The sequence below is a fragment of the Thermobia domestica genome, chromosome 2 (assembly GCF_964235325.1).
Source record: "Thermobia domestica chromosome 2, izTheDome1.hap1.1, whole genome shotgun sequence".
In the NCBI taxonomy this organism is placed as follows: Eukaryota; Metazoa; Arthropoda; class Insecta; order Zygentoma; family Lepismatidae; genus Thermobia; species Thermobia domestica.
In genome coordinates this window covers 199,589,076-199,609,337 of record NC_137455.1, presented here as the reverse complement: position 1 = coordinate 199,609,337, position 20,262 = coordinate 199,589,076, and the positions used below count along the sequence as shown (strand labels likewise).

The 20,262-nt window shown below is 34.6% G+C and overlaps 1 protein-coding gene across 1 annotated transcript in view; it reads left to right on the top strand.

Moving 5' to 3' along the window:
• Positions 1-10,810: 10,810 nt before the first annotated feature.
• LOC145678352 (uncharacterized) overlaps positions 10,811-20,262 on the top strand; it is a 238,847-nt gene continuing 229,395 nt past the window's right edge. The window contains exon 1 of the mRNA XM_081748401.1: positions 10,811-11,266. The gene's annotated coding sequence lies outside the window, so the exon portion shown is untranslated. The remainder of the gene's footprint in view (positions 11,267-20,262) is intronic.

Genomic DNA, 20,262 nt, shown 5'->3' with positions numbered 1-20,262 from the left:
AGTACTTAACCACTTTCTTCTCTATTTGTGAGAGTCACAATCCTTGACTCATTAGAAGTTCAAGTTTATTTCTTTAGACGAGGAGGTAAAGAAGGGCGGGAATTAAAACAAAAATAAAAGGAAAGAAAAAAGGAAGCTAATAATCATACCAAGGTGGGTAAGTATTATATGAACATTGGCATACGCATAAAAACTTTAAATGACTGAAAAGTGTTTAATACTTTCTTTTTGTATTGTGTTTGTATTAGTAGCATTATTTCTTTTTACAAATAGTCTGTCATTAAAGTGTTTCTATACTCAATACATTAATGCTATTCAGTGAATAATGACAAGCGAGGTTACGTAAAATTATGAATTTACAGCACTTAAAACATTTCTTAGGACATAATTTTGAGAGTGCCGCTCTACTGAAGAAAAAATTCTACAGTATGTTATTGAGTTCAACAATTTTAATTATATTAATGTTCTCATTAGTAAACTTTTTAATAAAATATATCGGGTATTCTAAAAATGGCACACATGGACTGCAGAGCACCATTCTACAAGTCAAAATAAAGCAATATATATATATATATATATATATATATATATATATATATATATATATATATATATATATATATATATATATATATATATATATACTTGTATACCTTTCGGGTCCTCGTCTACAGACACAAATTGCACTATGTGGCAACGTCTCAGATATAGAACCATAGATTAGATCTACTAATCCATCAGTTACATCGATTCTTTCCAGATAGCAGTTAAAGTCGATAGACGTTGACACTAACAACACTTATTATCGTAACAATCGATATAACTGTTTGATGAATTTGTAAAGCAATGCTAACGGTTCTAAGTTAATATGCGACGTTGCCACATAGTGAAAGTGTTAATTCCCTATAGTAGCTGAAGGAGATCCTGGAGGGTATACCAGAATATGATATTTTCGCTTTATTTTGACCTGGAAGATAGCACTCTGTTGTCCGTAGACGCCATTTTTAGAGCACTCGATATACATGGTAAAGAGATATACACATTTAACTTTTTTTCTGGTATGGCGGCTAGTGTATACGCATCTGATGACAAATAATAAAACTGATGCTGTACGACAATCATGCAACTTATTGAGATGAATTTAAAATATACACTATTAAGATCATTATGACTTAGCAAGACGACTGTACTTACGTAATATGTATTAATAAGATATTTCCTAACATTATAATTAACTCTTAAACTTTAATTTATCTTTTAACTAAAATATTGTTAAAATTTAAGACATATATCAGTCAATAGAACATGCTTGAAATTCTTATGCGCGTTTTTGAGAAAATATTTTTCTTAATGAACTTTTGTGCTGTCAAAAAGTATGATAAATTTGTTTCCAATATTAATTGATAGTTTTTATTTTCCTGGAGGAAATTATTTAATTATGATTACTATATATGTAGCAAAAGACACTGTTAACTAGTAGATTGTATCAATTGTTGTTTATCTTTTCCAAACGACTAATGGTCCCGCGTACCATAGTTGCTAACGCTCTCACCTGTGGTAAGAGTAGTCCCGGATTCGATTCTCGGTAGGAATATTCAGTCGGACCAGCTTTTTCAGGCGAGCCATCCTGAGTGCAGTTTTCCCTCGGTTTTTTCTTATTCATACCATTCAAATGCCCGGATGGTACCTAATATCGAGGTCAGAAGCCGTTTTCTTTCTTCCCTTTCCATTAATAATGTGCTGGTCAAGATGACAGTAATGCCTAGAAATATGCATCTAACGGTTTAACATGTATACTCTTTTACACATATGCTATTTGTAATTTTAACAGTAGAGGCCATTGACGAAATATCACCATGGGCGATGAGGAGAGATACTGAATTTAAAGGTGATTGAGTCGGTACAAGTGGGTTAAAAATTTGACCGAAAACTAATAATAAAATTCATATTCGTAAAACAAGAGTTATCCTTTCGTCATATTACTTGAAACATATTAAGCCTACTTGAATCAGCACTATTAAATAGTTTATAAGTTAGCGGAATCTCAATATATGAAACTACATTATAATATCTAAGACAGACATGTGCGACAGCCGGCCCACTGAACCCTTTCATCCGACCCACCTGTCGACTTATTGAAAATACACTTCTTGCATAATCTTAAACTGAATTGAAAATATTTCCTGGTTAACTGATATCCACTTTGGAAAATATCCGCGTTGGAACATTCAAGGTACCATGGAACATGGAGAGATTAGTTCAGAACATGAAGAATCAAATTCCCCACAAAAATGATAAATCAATACATTTTTCTGCCTTTCTTTAGTAAATAAATATTTTGGTTACCGTTATAAGAGTTTTTGTTTTCTTGTGTGATTCCCCATTAAATGTTGCTATTTGATTGTCATGAAAATGTTATATATTGTCTCATACGGCCCCCGACACCAGTTAGTCTTTTGTGATTGGCCCACCCCCTTTTCCAACTTGCACATACATGATCTAAGCTATCCTTGTCGAAGAATTAACCTGAAAAGCGACACGTTTATCTTACGTGGTATTACATTTCGTGTTGCTAAAACTAAAAATATTTCGTTACATAAATTAACCAAAACGAGCTAAAAAAAAAAAATCTAAAATCATAAATAAAAGCTTGACGTTTACGGGATACATAGTCTGCATAAAGTGGGCAATTACAGTAACGTTCGAAGTTACTTAAGACGAAAAGAGGTTACACATGCTCCTTTAAAGGTTCTAACTATCTCATTTCTTAAGCCATTACATTTTGTAAATAATATCAAAATAAGAAGATAGCAGTGTATTTGTAAATTTATATTTTCCTTTTAAGTTAACACATGAACAGAAGTTTCCACAGTAACAAAATCGATTTCTCACATTTTAAACCTATTATGATACTCATAGTCATACTTTGACTAAATCAATAGTACATGATGCGATGTTAGGACTTTTAAAGCTGTGTGAAAACAATACAGGAACACAGTCCTCCTTAATGTAAAAGTTCTTCATAATACAGAATTTTGTCTTCAGTTTCACCAGCATTTCCTTGCGCAACTTTTGAGTAGAACTCTTTAATTTCCTCTGAATCACTGTCAAAATAAGACATCAACTTCTTCACGTCATTAACTTTAATTTTGGTTGTATGATTCACTGATTGGAGTTGAAGTGCTTCAAATATTTAACTTTCCAGGTTTAAGTACTTCATCTGGAGATAATTGTAGAATCTGGAAAAATGGAAATGTTGAGTTTTGTGAAAATTTGCTATATTCAGGCGCCTTTTACAACGGCAAATATTCTATTTCCTCGCATTTTCTGTTAGCCATTGCGTGAGACTCGTATTAAAGACCAGAATCCGTTAAAAAACGCATTTTGAAAAAAAATGGCGTTTGTTGAGTTTGTTAAAATGGTCCTCAATTGTAGCGTCCTTACTTCCTCCCTCTTTTATCTTACACATATTCTTGTTGCACGTCCCTCATGATGCAGTTCCACTTCAGCCACTGTACCAATTACTTTTGCTTCCCTTAAAATAATAAATTTAAAATTGTTCTTAACATCTAGAAACTATTCAAATGCCTTTATGAAAATAATAACAATAATTTCAATTTGCTGTTTTATAAAACAAATTAAAGTAATTTCAATGAACAAAAAATTCAAACTTCAAAATCATTCATATCCTTGGATGAAAATATAAGTACTTATCTATTTCTAGACTTAATTTATTTATTCTAGATACACTAGAAGAATAGTGAAGTGTACTCTTTTGTTTTAATTAAAGCTTTCAGTTATTCGTATATAACTCTCCCCCCTCCCCCGATAATTAACCAAATACAAATTTAAAGCAATTTGCTTCTTCTAATACACATTAATGAAATATTAAGTCAAATTATACTTCAACACAATTTTCTGTCTCATATTGTGACTGTGTGACTGATACTTTCCGTTACTGTTTATTATTATTATTATTATTATTATTATTATTATTATTATTATTATTATTATTATTATTATTATTATTATTATTATTTTGCTCTTTGAGATTTTGACGTTTCTTTCCAGCCTCGAGGCTATATGAAACATGGACCTATAATGTAAATTGGGATCTGAAATATGTGAGCCCCCAAAATGAACTCGAATCTCCTGCCTCGATAGCCAGTATGCTAACCATATAGCCACGAGGAAGGTCTTCTGAACTCTTTTGTTAACTATATAGTCATATACATGCATACAGTACAAATTGACTCGACAGTTTCAAGAAAATGAAATAAAATATTTTAAGTTTTACGTCCCATGGTTATGTCGGTTTGGCTAAAGGAGACGGTGTTAATGAGAAGTGAATGAAATGGTGGAATGAACAAAGTGGGAGGAAACGGGAGAACCCCAACAAAACCTATGTACATGGTATTTATCCATCACAAAGCTCACTTGGTGCGAGCTGGAATCGAACGAAGGACACCATGCACCAGAGGTTAACGCTCTACCACTGAGGCACCGCGGCCCTGACAGTTTCAAGTAAGCACTTTGGTTTAAAATAGGGCTTTCGCACAGAAATCCAGTAGACCAAAAGAGATGGATGAGTAATAAAAGTGAATAGTTATGAAAGAATTGATGGAAACGGCGAAACTTCAATAAAATAAGCGAATTCGATGTTGCCGACTTAAAACTCACATGATTTGGAATCGATCCAGAGATCCATTGCAGAAAATGTGAGCGATATATCAATTAGAAAAAGATTAAGTGATCAACCGAACGTTTTGCACTTGCTTTGTTTTTCTTTTTCTGATTATGTAACTTTAATGATTTTAACAACAGGAACACGAACATTGAAACATCAAGGACAGTTAAAATGCCCATGTTTTTCAGTGAAACTCGAATACACGATGTTTTGCGCCTCATGATCATAAACAAAAACTTACACCTCAGATCGCTTAACTACATACCACTGGGCTACAGTACTCTACTTTTGCTGACGAGTTAATATATATTACTATAGGTATATAAACAAACATAATGTATCATGGGGGCAGAAGTGGCTCAGTGGCAGAGGATTCATCTTCAATACGTTTGATCCCTAATTCGATGGGCTTTGTGGTAGACACTGTGTGCATGTGTTTTCTTGGGGTTCTTCTGTTTTCTCCCATTTCCTCATTCCCCATTCTTTATTTGTTATTATTGTGGTGGACAACATCGTGTCCGCGGCTTTTCTCGGGTTACTCCCGTTTCCTCCTACTATCTCATTCCATCATTCACTTGCTTTAATCATCGTTTCCTATTCCTTTAACCTAAAAAGACATAGATCTCTATACGTGGGACGCTAAACTGAAAGACTTCACTTTTTCATTTATTATTATCACCCTCTCTTTAATATCAACACCTAATCCTGAAATATCAAATTAGAAAATGCATTTTATTTCATAAATCCTTAACTATTCACTTACTACCCAAAAATTATTAGAAGTAGCCGAGAACTTACTACAAATAATAAAATGAACTATTTACAAGGGACTGAAAATCATGTTATTCATAGGCAATTTGTTAAATTCCTATTTCAATGATATGCTTTACAATATATCGTTAATATTTTTATACTTATTTTGTACTTAATGAATTAAAATCAGAATTGTGTAACCGAAAAAGAAGAGCGAACAAAAAATACGATAAAAATATATATTTAAAGCTTTCATTAACGTCCATCAAAATCCTCATGACGGGAGTAGTATGAATTAGATAATAAGACATATTTTTTAAAAAGATAAGAAAAAGGAGCTTTAAATAAATATAATTCCTACTACTGGAACACATGCATAGCAATCGATGCAGTTACATTCAAAACGGAGGAGGCAATTCTGTTTCCCCTTGTTTCTACCGTCTTTCTCTGTACGTTCAGTTCCCCTTGCACTATTTCCCCTTGTGAGTTCGTGAAGCTACACTAGCGCCATCATTTTGTTGTGCGCCAACAGTGTTGCTAATGAAGAAATAATTTCACTACTCCGCTGAATTATTTTCAGGACTTCTTTTCTTTCTTGTTCCCCTTTGCTACAGGAAAGCTTTAGTTTCCGTAAGACATTTTGACATTCAGTTCCGCAGCAGTGAACTAGAAATATTTACTGAAATTAACCTAAGTCAGCAGTTAGCTCTTTTGCTTGATCCCGGATTTAATAACCGGCCTGACTGGAGGTTTCCAGAGCTTTTCTTTAGATCCTACAGACGAACTCTGGAATGGCATTAGATTAGGGCTGCCTATGAGAGAATAATTAAGACTACCACCACTGTCGTAGAAGTGGTTTCGTCTCTCGGAAGTGCATCTATTTCTGTTGGAAGAGCCTTATCTCGTCACGAAAATCATGTTTCATTGCAGGGGCGTCCATTAGGGGGAGAAGGGAGGGGCAATTGCCCCCTCCCCCCGAGTTCGAGGTTTCTATACATTTTATCAATAAAATAGTAGTAAATCAGTGAAATACGCGGAATTTTGCTTATATCAAGGGGTCTTGCCGCCTCCCAAGCAAAATCTGAAATGACGCTCCTGTTTCATTGGCAACTTTATTTCAGGTTTACAACAGTTAACTCAGTTTCTTGCAATATTCCTATTTTTAAAAACGAAAGATCTAGTGTTACATTCCATTATTATGCCTTTAGGATAAAGGATATGGATAATTGTAAGTGATATGAAATCTTTCAGTTGAACGTATCACGATTATGCTTATTAGGCTAAGGAAACGGATGATTAAGGCAAGTAAATGATGACGAGAGAATTGGTGGAATGATAAAGTGGGAGAAAACAAGAATAGCCGGAGAAAACCTACAAACGCGATGTTGTCCACTACAAACTTACTTGGCCGGAGATTGAACCGGGAACTCCACACACCAGAGGTAAGCGCTCTACCACTGAGTCACCATGCCCTTCAAAGTAAAAGATTGTGAAATAATTGATTGAATAAGGATGTGATAATAAGCGAGAGAACCTCGAGAAAACCTCACGATATGATGTAATTTACCTCAAACTCACATGGTCTGGTATCGAACAAGGGACCCGCTACTATGGCCTTCTAATAATAATAATAATAATAATAATAATAATAATAATAATAATAATAATAATAATAATAATAATAATAATAATAATAATAATAATAATAATAATTATTATTATTATTATTATTATTATTATTATTATTATTATTATTTCAGGATTTACCGAATCCGACGCAAGAGGCCACACGGACACACAAACTTCGAGAGCAGTTAGAAATGTTTATGTTCTTCATTGGAACTCAAATCCAAGATGAAAGTCCTCCTCATGATCCGAAACCGGCTGCCCGAGACCATCCATTTGGCTGTTGCTTCCCTGGCACCAGTGGTTTACCAATTCTTCTAATCTTTCGTTGTTTGCATTATCAGAATATATAACTTAATCTACGGTTTTGAACTTAAAAGTGAATACTTCCCAAGTTTCTACTAACTTTACGTCCTTTAGTAAGACAACCTGATTAAAGTATTTGAAATTACAACCGGGGAAATAGTGAGTTAAAAAAATTTAGTTACAGTGTTGTACTTGAAATGTTCGCATCTTAGTACATCTGCAAAAAATATTCTGATATATATATATATATATATATATATATATATATATATATATATATATATATATATATACGTGAACTTACGGAGAAACTGGATGAGAGAGAGACAGGAAGGAAGCACTGAACAATAGAATTTAACAAGATGAAGTATATAAAATGAAGCAATCAGTGTAATATACATATACTTCTCCTTTCTCTTTTATATTTATTATTGTTAACCTGTTATTTTAGCCTGTAAAAAATCAATGCTATACACATAACTTTTTTGAAGCACCAGGAATGATGAAATGAGTTTTAGTATAGATTTACCTTAATATTAGATAATGATGCTTAACTTACTTGAGAAAATGAAACGCTTCAGCTTTCACGCATCATCTCTTTCTGACATACGTTGTATAAACTGAAGAAAACAATAGAGATTCAGAAAGATTGCGTTTTTGAGTTCAATTTATAATAACAGAATTTTATAATTTGCTCAGCAACTGGTGCAATGAGTGGAAGTTTATTATTATTATTATTATTATTATTATTATTATTATTATTATTATTATTATTATTATTATTATTATTATTATTATTATTATTATTATTATTTCAGATAATGTGGCTCTAAGGTGTGCCATACAATAATATATCAGAAGGTTGCCTGGCACACATCCATTTTCACCCGTTATACCATTAATAACAACATTCTCTTTAGCCTGCCCAAAGGGCCTAACTTTAAACGTAAAATTCCAAGGGATATAAACTATTCTAAGATAGTGTTGTCTCATAGTAGATATTTATCTTCTAGTTCTCGTTTCTTATTTCGAAAACGAGACTAGAAAATTACCTGTTCTAATTCGAGACAAGACGAGAAATATAGTAATTCCGTTTACGAGATAAGAAGAGAAATTTGGTGAATCTCGTGGGCAACAATCTTAGATTAAAACACTGTGTTTAATATTACAAGATACAAAGTACAAAAACTGTAAATAGATAAAATGAGTGTACGAACATAACGAGGAGTATTTATCAACGTTTAAAGATACGCAAATCATTACACAATAATAAATATGGTTCAAGTGTTGTTATATTACACCTTTTGTGGACCTTTCGTGACGCAGAAGGATTCTAAGAGTCTTTAAACGAAATGAAATAAAAACAGAGCATAGATCTTGTACATACATTTACGGAACGAGAGGAGGAAAGCAATTCGAGAATTGAGATGAAACGAGACGAGACTTCTACAAAATTTACGAGAATGAGACGGACAATCGTATTTCTTGACTTGTCTCGTCTCGTCTCATGGGTAACATTAACCTGAAGATAATAGGTGTAGGATTTGTTCACATGTTTCAGATTAGTTTGAGGAACAAAGAAAATACAACTGCTATTAGTAAATCAGTATGATTGTACTTGCAAACTTTTCTGCACGGAAATGTCAAAATATAATGCGATTGTGCATATAATAATTTCATTAAAGGGAACAAAGAAAAAATAGAAAATAGCTAACATTTCTGTAAACAAAAACATTAATTTTAACCTGTTGCGGATCTAGAAAGCAAAATCTGGGGGTAGGGGCAGCTAGAACCCAGACTATGATAGGTATATCATGAGTTTGTTATAAACTTCCAAAAATACATAAATTATAATTATTTTTGTCACTCAAAAAACTAGGGGGCCTAGGCCCCGGGCTAGATATGGTACTAATTTTAACAACTCTTTCAAGTAGTTATATAAAAATATACATTGTTTAAACCTATGCTTACATGGATTCGAAGATTTTGTTACGAATTTTTCTTATTAAATTAGACCCCCGGCACTCAACAAGGAAATTCCAGATACAGTATATTTATTGAGTGATATGTACTGAGAAAATCGGTATCGAATTCTGTTATTTATTGCTCCCCAGACCGGAGTTTGTGATATTTTCATTTATGCTTTCCCAAGTGCCTTTCGAAACTTAGGAACACCTAAATTTCTTTGCTCCCAAGTGAATCAAGATTTACCTAGATAGCTACCACGATAACTGTTCAGGTAAATTCTGGGTTGGTTGGGCTGGAGTTTAGAGTCCGTTTTCAGCACCGAGGCTGTATGAGACGTAGATCTCAAGGTGGAATCCGAACCACCGTAATGTCTTTAAATTTTTCAAGGCTCTTCCACACAGAAGCGAACTCGAGACCCCTGCAGCAAAGGCGCACCTGCTAGCCACTAGCCTAGAAAGCTAATTACCTCTACATTTGTGTGTATTCTCGTAATCTCGATGTGTTACATTATTAGGTAGAAATATATAGCCTAATACAAGATATAATACTCGTACATACATATAATACAAGATCGAGCAAACTAAGTGATACACATTATAGCAGGTTATTTAAAGTTAATGACTAAAAAAAATTCTATATAAAAAATATAGTTTCAAATTTGTTTTGCAATAATGCCTTGTTTCGTATAACAGCACTTTGCATATTTGTCTGAAATATTATGCTTCTGTACAGAATTGACTATGGGAACGAGATTATAAAAAAGAGAACGCTATTCAGTGGGTATTATGAAAAATGAAATTATAAGTTAAGGAAGGAAGCGGATTATTAACAAAAGTGAATGAATAGGAAAAAATTGGTGGAATGAATATGTGAGAGAAGAACTCGAACAAAACCAATGAACACGACATTGTCTACCACAAACCTAGGTGGCCTGGTGTCGAACCACGGCCCTTTCGCATTAGAGGTGGATACTCTACTATTAAGTGACAGTTTTCACAACAGCCAATGTATTTCTTCTACCAGTTACAACTATGAAACAAAGCGTAGTGTTATAACTCATGATGTATTCTGACTGGTCACACAAAGTACATTTAACTGAGTTATGCTACGTATCAGTGGATCGTCATTATTTCTAGTAACCTGGATTTGAATAGTTAAGTAACTTTGTCCTCATAACAGTGATTATTTTTAAAACCTTAAGTAAGTCCCTACAAAAAGATGATCTTATAGGATGGGGTAACACGCAAGACCAAGCATATAAGAAAATGAACAAAAGTACGCAGTATTTAAGTGCAAATTAATATTTTTAAAGTTATACAAACTGTTAAGCATTATGTATTGCTAGTACACTATATCATATTATCGTACGTTCAGCTGATTTATTTAATTTTCTTCATGTGACTAATGCGCAGTGTTGGTTGGCAACATTGAGAAATCCGTAGGTAAAGACTTCTATTGAGAAAAGTCTGGCGTTGTGCGGCAGCAGTCGCTCTCCAACAGGCGCGTGGAAGGCAGTAGTAGAGTGCGTATCCCATGTGTATGTGTGTGTGGTTATATGCTGAGTTAAACACAATGCTTTACAAGTTCGTGAACTTTTGAGAGAAAAAGTTGACGAAACTTGAAGCTAATGTAAAATACAGGATTTAGACATACTGTGCTTGAAGACAGAAGTGATATCATTACTGTTATTAATTATAAATAAATGAATAAATAAATTAAATGCGTGTGTGAATTTACACTTGTTGCTTCGTGGTAGTGTTGAGTTTATGTTATTATCGTACTGAATAAGTGCTCTGTGCAATTAAATGCTGTTGTTTTGTTTGTGATTAACGTAATAACTGAAATAAGATTGACTAATGAACATTTCTTCATAGTGTAATCCTCTTTTTGTGTGCACGACTATTTGGAAATTCATGTTTTTATGTGGTGAGTAGTCTTTTAAATACAGTATTTAAAAATTCTATTTAAACAGTTTATATTTTTTTTCTATGTTTCAAAGCTACAAAATGTTTTTTTTTTATTAATTTCGAACACTGAATTAGTGTATATTTTAAAAAGTTGATACTGAATATCGAGTTTTGTTTAATACTATTAATAATATAATAGTTTTGCGTTCCTTTACAGCACCGAGGCTGTATGAAATGGACAAACCAGTACAGGATTCTTTTATTCGAGACTTAGCATTCCACCAGGGATTGAACCCAGGGCTACACTCGTTAGCCACTTAGCCTCGAAGGCGCACTATATAATAATAATAATAATAATAATAATAATAATAATAATAATAATAATAATAATAATAATAATAATAATTTCGCTTGATGCACTGCATGCTCTTGTCCTCTCCACTGGTGTAGTGGCTTGGACACATACATTTAGTGCAAAAGGTCCTGGGTTAAACATTTGAAATTTGAACGCATTACAAAGGTTCGAATTCCACCTTAAACTGTATATATACGTCTCATAAAGCCTCTATGCTGAAAAAAGACTAACTCTAAGCAATAAATCAATTACTGCGCACCCTCTAGTCCATGGTAGCAGCCGTACTTGAATGCCATTTATCACGTTAATTGTAATAATAGCTTTAATTGTTAAGGTCCTCCATTATATTCTTCACGGAGAAATCATTTAAACTTTTTTCTTCGTAATTAGCGTTTTATTTGAATGCAATATTCGACTGAAATTAACATAACTTCCTATATAATTTTATGCGATAGATGAGAATCTTATATGTATTTTGTTTTTATTTGGAGATCAAGATTTCGATTCTCCGAGCTTGTAGTGTTGCCCATGGGACAAGATTTGAGGCTGTCTCGTCTCGAAAATATATATCCTGAAAGTAGCGTTGTCTCGAAAATGTACGTATGTAGGCTATGTGGAAGATCTCTTTCTCATCTCGTATTTCGACACGAACTTGCAGTTTCGTCTCATGGGCAACACTACGTGCTGGTTATGGTACTTGGTTTTCTCAGTGGCAGCAGACAAATTCTGAAATTATGCTTTAAATCTCCATTTAATATTCTATTCTGTAGAAATTAATATCGTTAATATCACCTTTAGTTGAGTGCAATATGTCGTTTATGAAGTCTTGCAAGTTGGAAGAGTGATCGAAAGCTTGATCACTCTCTAAATAATTAGGGAGCGCGGTGGCTCAGTGGTAGAGCGTTCACCTCCGGTGCTTGGGGTCCCTGGTTCGATCCCAGCTCGCGCCGTGTGGACTTTGTGGTGGACAAACAGCGTGCTCATGGGTTTTCTCGGGGTTCTCCCGTTTCCTCCCACTTTCTTCATTCCACCATTTCATTCATTTCTCATAATCACCGTCTCCTTTAGCCTAACTGGCATAAGCGTGGGACGTAAAACTTAATGATTTCATTTTTTTCACTCTCTAAATAACAATAATCTGCCGGCTATGTAATTGTCTTTAATCATTCTACATGAACATTTGGAAAATCAGTACGCTAGACCTTTGGTAAGGTTCTTGGATGGAATTTTGCCAATCAGGATAACCGACAATGGAGTTGAATCCAGAATCTTCCTATTGCAAAGTGAGAATGCTAATTGCTAGTTGCATTGTAGAATGGAAAAGTAAGGGAGTTATTCAGTATTTGTATGCATATAACTAAAGGCATCATAATAAGCGTATTTAGTTGAGGGAAAAAAAACTAATAAAGAAACACGGTAATGTATGCTTGCCATATAGGCCAGCGTTTCCCAACCGGTGTGCCGCGGCACACTAGTGTGCCGCGAGGAAATCGAACAAAATTATTAATTCTATAGCAATCAAATTACAAAACGTTGGTAAAAATGTATATTTGTATTTCACATTACTATGAACCTCTACTATGAATCTACAATTTTAAGTTTCATACCGTGTTACTTTTCAGAACATTTTTAATGTTGAAAAACAGGAATTTATCATTGTTGTGATCATTATTACTTCTTTATTGTTGCAGACTATTTCGCAACTTGAAAATTTAGAATATCATTCAATCTCTTCGACAAAGCAAACATGCGTACAAATTACCTACATTTGTGTTTAAAGTAAAAGAGATTTGTTTGTTTGTTCATTATTTAGTGATCTTCCTTCTTAGTAAAAGGGTGGGTACAGTTTTTAAAAAGAAAGCGTATTTTTAGAAACCTGAGTCCAATATTTCATTGCGATTGTTTTCTATTTTTAAATCTGAGTGAAGAATAAGCATAATGATTTACCAGGGGGGAAAACCAGTGATAGGGCTTTCTTCTCTGTGGGAAGGAGATAAGTAATGCAGAAAAAATACCTCTGTGTTTTATATTTACAAATAATAATATCTATAAGTGTGCCGCGAGAATTCAAGTTTCACCCGTAGTGTGCCACAAGTTGAAAAAGGTTGGGAAACGCTGATATAGGCTAATGAAAACTCAGTTCCGACAGGAAATTTTATAAGCCTATTTTTTTATTTCCTTGACATGAGGGATATTGGCTCACTGGTAGAACGCTTACCTCTGGGGCGTGGACTCCCTGGTCAAGCATGTTTGTGGTGGACAACATCATGTTCGTGTGTTTTCTCGGAGTACTCCCACATTCTCGTTCCACCGATTCTTCCATTATTCCTGGGAACGTGGTGACAGTGGTAGAGCGTTCACCTCCGGTGCATGGGTCCTTGGTTCGATCCCAGCTTTCGCCAAGTGTACTTTGTTTTGGAGAAACACCGTGTGTGGGGTTTTTCTCAGGATTCTCGCGTTTCCTCCCACTTTCTTCATTCCACCATTTCATTCATTTCTTATTACCATCTTCTTTAGCATAGCCGGTCAATTGTGGGATACGTTAACGCTTAAAGGTTTCATTTTCTTCCACCATTCACTTGCATTAATCATCCGTCTCCCTTACCCTATAGGGTATAATTGTGGAAGGTTAAACTGGAAGATTTTATTTAGACATGTTTTGTTAACATGAGGTTATGTAGTTTATTGATTGCGATTAAATGCTAGAACCATAGCAACCAAGAAATGTTAGTTAGGTAGCTCTATTGATTGATTGATTAGTGTTTAACGTTCCTTTTCAATATAGAGGCTGTAGTAGAAAATGGAGACCTCCTGCTAAAAGTGGGTATCGGTACTGGTTCACTTCTCAAGTTCTTATCCGGGGCAGGTATCCTAAACGGAGATCAAACTCGGTATCACACGCACAGAAAACACTTGCGCTAGTAATTTGGCTACGACAGGGTACATAGAAGCTGGTTAACTAAGATCTGGTTACTTATCTTCATGTTGTAGACATTACAACTATTTCTTTCGTATTTATTTATTTTTGATACTCTAAAGAATTAAGAGAAACGGTCCTCCCTTACCTATCTTTAGCTACAGGCCTTCAGAATACAGTTTAATGGGATGAGTACAAAAAATCTCCCATTTTGATAATTCACAATTTCTAATTAATGTTAAAGAAATGTTCCCTTATATTTAGTTCTTCGTGTGCTATATTATTTTCTTTTTTTGTATTAAAAGATTTATGAAATGTAATAAAATAATTCCTTTTGTGTAGGCCTAGTGTGAGTAAGTTTAACATTAAACTAGAATTCAAAGTTCGATTTACTTAATACATATAATTACTCCTGTAAGCACATAGAGACGGCACATAAATCAAAATGAAATGAAATATCTCAGTTTAACGTCCCGCGGTTATGCCCGTTTAGACTAAGGGAGACAATGATTAAGGCAAGTGAATGATGATGGAAGAACTGGTGGAATGAGAAAGTGAGAAGGAACGGAAGTAGCCCGAGAATGTCGTCCATCACAAGCTTATTTGGCCGAGGATCGAAACAAGGACCCCACGCACCAGAAGTAGGCGCTCTACCACTGAGCTACCGTGCCCGCGGCACATAATGCAGAATAGTACAACTCTGCTGAAATAATATATTGAGTACGTAGTTTTTTCATACGCGGCCATTCAAGTCATACAATGGTAAGTTGTTGTATCTATTCGCTATGTGATAAGAATAACGTTAAGCACCTAACGTCTTGATTTTGTATGGCTCCGAGAAGCTATGGCTAATATAACCAAAACTTACGATCCTAGCAATTGCTTGATGTATTTCTATTAGTGATTCATGTTTGGAATTCGAATTAAAGTTCTCTTGATCCGAAGAAATGAAATGAAATCTTTGAGTTTTACGTCCCACGGTTATGCCGGTTAGGCTAAAGGAGACGGTGATGATGAGTGATGAATGAAATGGTGGAATGAAGAAAGTGGGAGGAAACGGGAGAACCCCGAGAAAACCCACGCACACGGTGTTTGTCCACCACAAAGTTCACTTGGCGGGGGCTGGGATCGAACCCGGGACCCCAAGCACCAGAGGTGAACGCTCTACCACTGAGCCACCGCGGCCCCCTCTTGATCCGAAGAATATTAGATGCTGTTTCTCGGTACTGCTTAAATAGTAAAACGAATGTAACTTGAAAAGTATTGGGTTTGTGGTGATTTCCTACATAATTTAAGACTTCGGTTAAAGAAACTATGAATAATAATAAAGGTTAAAAAAACCTCCTTAAGATAGAAGTTAATAAAACGCATGTTTTGCCGCAAAGTTGGAAGTAATACTGAATTATGCAACCTTGCTTGTTAACTAATGTCGGCGGGTTGTATAAAGTAAGGCTACTTTGTAAATCAAATTTTAATGTTGCTAATATAAACTTTAGTAGTATTTGAAACCAGTGGTGTCGAAAACAATTTACTTTTGGAAAGCTTCAAATGAAGATGTTTTTATAGAGGGTTAGTGAACATCCCTGTTTGAGTTTGTTCTGAACATAACGCCTCTTTTAGTTCCGATGCTACACGAGATAGGGACCTATTTAACGTGAGATCACCAGATGAGTTCCTAAGGAATAGAATTCTGGTCATTGATACCTAAGGGATGAGCGCTAATCATTTAACAATGAGGAGATGATGATGATGACTATTATTATTATTATTATTATTATTATTATTATTATTATTATTATTATTATTATTATTATTATTATTATTATTATTATTATGACCTTTTAGAAACAAACGTTACTGCCTCGTATTCAACTGATAAAAATATTATAAAGTTAGCGTTATTTGAGAACAAAAACTGTACATAGATCACATATTTGTCTTACGTTGTTTAATTCACTTATCATGTATTGTAAATGCAAATAGCGTTATTTACTATGAAAAGAAATTTCATTCTTGGCGTTACAATTTGAATTTGTTTATACATTGTTTGCCTTCACTAGCTCCAACCAAAATTAAGGTTGTAGCCCATTTACGTTTTAAGTTGCTAGGTCCACTAAGTAATAGAGTAGGAGAAGGGATGACAGTTTATTTTACCTGTGGTTTGAAAGTTATGTTATAAACTTAAAATTTAGTGACTATAGTGTAGTAACTAAGGAATAGAATTGGAGATACCTCGTATAAAAGAACTGGGTTACTCGTATAAAAGAACTATCTTCATTATACGGGAGTCTGGGGACGAAGTGCCAAGCTAGCCGAAATCTAATATACAAGTGCTAGCTGTAGAACTGACAACAAAGATATCATGTGCATTTCGACATTTTATAGCACGAAGTGTGTTCAAAAGGAAACCCGAACTTTTGCTATAGCATCTTCATTGCTCATTGAACAATATTCTAAGCACTGTTCCCTTTAAAGTAGCCCCTCTGCTGGCAATACACCGTTCCCAACGTTTCTTCCATTTTTGGAAAGCACTTTCCGGGATGGCGCGCAGATCTATTGTCGCATTGTCATGAAAGCGTTATGTGATTTGGAAATGACATCCTTTCAACGCGGTTTAAAGTTTAGGAAACAAGAAAGAGTCTGCTGGGGCTAGATCCAGAGAATAGGGTGGATGGCGGGGTGGGTCCTGGGGATCCGAACCCCCCCGAAATTTCGACTTTGTGTAAATTTACCCTACTTTTAGGGGTATTTTAGGAATTTTCATATAGAATACCCCTCCCTGAAATATTGAGTTTGGACTTCCCCGAAATAAATTCCTGTGTACGCTACTGGTGGACGGGATACAAAACGGGAGACTGATGTTTTACCAAATAACTGCGGATGAGGAGCGACGCGTGAGCCGGCACATTGGCATGGTGCACCATCCAAATTTGGCTTTCCCACAGTTCAGACCTCTTCCTGCGCACAGCATTCCTCAAACCAGTGGCGGATCTAGGGGGGATCGGGGCGATTGCCCCCCCCCAGAAGAGGAAACTATCTTATTTTATATATATAAATAAAACCCATCCCAGAGTTTGAAGCTCTTAAAAGTAGCTGTAAGTAGCAGTATGACCCCCCCCAGAAGTCGGTCCTGGATTCGCCCCTGCCTCAAACGCGCTAAAATGACCTGGTACAACTATTTGTTTACCATTTGATCACGTGGTACAAATTCAGGATGAACGATGCTTTTCCAATAAAAAAAAGAAAAGAAAAGAAACAACCTACGAATTGACTTTTTAATCATGTCGGATTTATTGTTGTTCCTCTAAATAGAGAGAATGAATGAATAATTCCGACTATAATAGCAAATACTGCACCTATGGATAGGACATATTGGAAATGTGCTACTACATAATGAATAATTATCTTTTATTTTTAGAAACATGAACCTTCTTTTTTATTTCTTTTTTTTTTTAATTTGAGTATATTAAATTAAGAATAAAGTTCTTAGAGCGTTATTTGAAAAGAAGGAAAGGAATTGTTATTCCGAAAAATTTTTTTTTTGAAAAGAACGTGAAAGTATAGTGCGTTTTTATTTTAAAAAAAACTTTAACAGAAAACCGCTTTTTTTTTTTTATACAACTTTACATTATACAATATATTCCAATAATAAATATGGTTTAAATGCTTTTATATTGCATCTTTCGTTTACATCTTGCGAGGTGGAAGGATTATGAGAAATTTTAGATGAAGTGTAAAAAAGCAGGGCAAAACTATTGTACATAAATTTACAAAAAGAAATGAGAAAACCTTGTTTCTTGTCTCGTGTCGTCTGGTGCTAAAACACTAGGCAAATGCCTTGTATCGGGAATTGAACCCAAAAACGGTGCATGCAAAATGCAAGTGTGTTAACAATTTGGCAGTGAAAGGAGTTCATTCGTGGTTTTGGGAATACTAAATATTTCAAAGCTTAATGAAACAATATAATGTATTTTTTTACTACTTATCCCAATAATAAATGAACTAATCAACACAAAGATAAAGAGATAAAAAAAGGAAAATCGACAAGCGTAAATAATGTTGAATTGAATGAGAATTGCTTTCCCATTTCCAGGATAGATAAGGTTGAAGGCAATAGAATGAAAGTCTCTTAACAGCAGATTCGAGAACAATTTGCCAGCTCGTTGTCTCTTTCCCACCAAGCGGAAATTCAATTTCGAAAATGAATGACTTTGCCACTGACAGGGGTGTGACCAAACGCTACATCAACTTGAACTTTAGAACAAATTATCGCATTGGCGTTCTGTGAAAAATAGTTTCCATTCTCTTCTGTAAAATTTATGTAAAAATTATACATTTTTCAGAGTTTTATATTTTATAAAATTTGGGGAAATGAAACTGAGTTTAGTACAATCACCAGCAAAATTGTACACTAAAGCAGTGTTTAGTCTTCATTAATAACTTGTGTATGGATGAACCAGTTTCAAGACTTTCTATAGCTAGATATTACATAAGTGATAGAGAGTAGGATAAGCCTTCATCTATATCTGCCATACAGTCTGAATATTACATGATCGTCATCATCATAAGTGTTCTTCAGTCACTTGGATTACAACTTTTGTTCGATCATCCGGGTCCGCGTTTCGCTTCTCAGAACTGGTCTGAATTCAAATACACCCGGAAGTAGCCGAAACACCAGCTCTACAGCGTTACTGCAGAATTCTGTAGTGGATTAATGATGTCCACTATTCAAGTTCGAACATTCACGTATTCGATTCCCGGTGTGATATTTCTTAGTCATCATGTTTTGACTCATACTGAAAAATAATGCAACGATTTTGAACGCAGATTATACAGAAATATTTCACTGCTTCGACTCACTAACATCTCTTATATTCTACATAACTAGTTTTACAGGGTTTCTCGATTATATATTGAGCCCTCATTAAAAAATCCATGCAGCTTTTCTTTTTTGTGATTCGCACACATTTGTGTTCTGATAGTCCTTGTAGTTCTCTTTCAGTGCGATACTTTGGAACACAAAAGGATAGAAAGAAAAGTATATACTTAATGAGAAGAAAGAGATGTTAGGATTACATTAGCACCTTCACAATACTTCCCATATGTATGATGATGATTTATGAATCACTCTGCAACATGAATCTATTCGGGTCACAGGGTACGAAGTCCGTGATCTGTTCCATCACTGATTGGCAGAGTTTTGCCACAAATTGAGAGAACTTCGCTGCGTTATATTCCTCAGTTGATATCTTCTTATTCATGTCGCAATTGGCTGCTTTAGTACCGCTATCAACTGTAACATGAAATAAATTAATCGAGTAATTTAAATCTTACATTCTTTTGCAGTACTGGAGTAATATGAAACGAGACTTACAAGTATTTAATGCGGGACTTGAAACTATTAGTGTGTTTTTCCAAGACAAGAACTCCTCAGGAACGAACCTGGAATAATCTGCATAGATCGTACGCACATTATACACTTGAATACGAAGGAACACTGAGATACGTGGGTAGATAGAGACATCCATTAGATACATGTTAGCATTTAATGAATGAATGAGGTGCTAGAAGAGAAATTTAAAATCAAAATAGATATGTACACGTATATGAATACTGTTTAAAAAAGAAAGAAAGAAAGATAAAACTACAGTTGTAGTAAATTGCTACTTTCAGTTCCTGAACCGATATATACTTCGTACATGCGCTGTAAGAAGTTCTTTAAACGTTCAAGGGAGATACTACT